A 1338-nucleotide genomic window follows, 5' to 3' on the forward strand; every position below is an offset into this window, starting at 1 on the left:
AATTATAATGTTTTAACGCTCGCGAATATGCATATGCGCACGTACTTACATCTAGTAACATAGGGATAAAATATCTAGTGATGTCTGAAATCAGACAAGTCGGCCTCTCGGTCTATAATAATATATTATTAATGTTCTAAAATAGATCCGGACGTTACAGTAGGACACCTTCCGTCTCTGTTTACTGAAGTCTGATTGGCTGCAGGAATTTCAGCAATACTGTATCCTGCAAAAGTCAGGCCCCAAGCGAGAGTATTACTTCACGCTACATCTCTATTACGTATTATGTTGCTCGAAAATATCATGTAGTACAAAAGTTAAAATGGTACATTTTTGTCAGTTAACCAATTAATAAATAATACTGCATATATAATATCGAGTTGTATTTCTTTTTCTACCTATCTATTTACATATGTATTTATACTTATTCTCATTTCAATACTAATAAAATGTTATTATATAAAAAACAGTATATTTTTTAAATATTAAAAATGTTACACTAGACTAAAATCACAAGTAATTCTTTGAAACATTTATTATAAATTATCAGTATGATTAAGGTTCTGTTACGATGCGCTACGCTCCTACTTAGAAAAGAGACGGAAGATGTCCTACTATTGTCTGCCTCTCACTCTACATCTGTCCTACCCCCACCATCTCATTTAACAGTCCATTCTATATGTCGATGGTTGCGCCGCCGCATGGTAGCGTTACGTCGATAACAGCGAGAGCAGAGAAAAGCCCACTGAAATATATACTACCTAGAACGCACGCTACTTCTTGAATATTGCGGGATGAGAGAGAGCATGCTTGTAGGTCTCGAACAGCGCTATGTCTTTGTCTAGTACAGTCTGAACTAAAAACTAAGTCGGCTAATTTCTAAACATAAACTGAATCTCCGAATTAGGAACAATCTTTGCTTTGTTTTTCTTAATAATAAGTCGATAAGTGAATACTAATAAATGAGAAAAAATCTATACATCTGTTTTATATCTTAAACTTTTGTTCATAAGCTTAAAGTGTCTTCTACAATGGCAGTAGGAGTAATAGTAAGAAATAAGCAGTAAGCAAATTGACCAATTCCATTTTCACGTTTCAAAAATAATCGATTGTGATTGATCTATTTACTTACTGCTTATTTCTTACTACTACTCCTACTGCTATTGTAGAAGACACTTAAAGCGGGAAGCACACACTTTTGCATAAAGGCATAATGCATAACGCATAAGAAAATTGACTAATCAAAGTCCTTCATTTTCATCGTGGCAATAGAAATGAGGATTCTGATTAGTCAATTTTCTTATGCGTGTGTATTATGCCTTTATGCAAGAGTGTGTA

Source organism: Odontomachus brunneus, unplaced genomic scaffold, assembly GCF_010583005.1.
Source record: "Odontomachus brunneus isolate Ranch 3 - 2012 unplaced genomic scaffold, Obru_v1 Obru_scaffold_285, whole genome shotgun sequence".
In the NCBI taxonomy this organism is placed as follows: Eukaryota; Metazoa; Arthropoda; class Insecta; order Hymenoptera; family Formicidae; genus Odontomachus; species Odontomachus brunneus.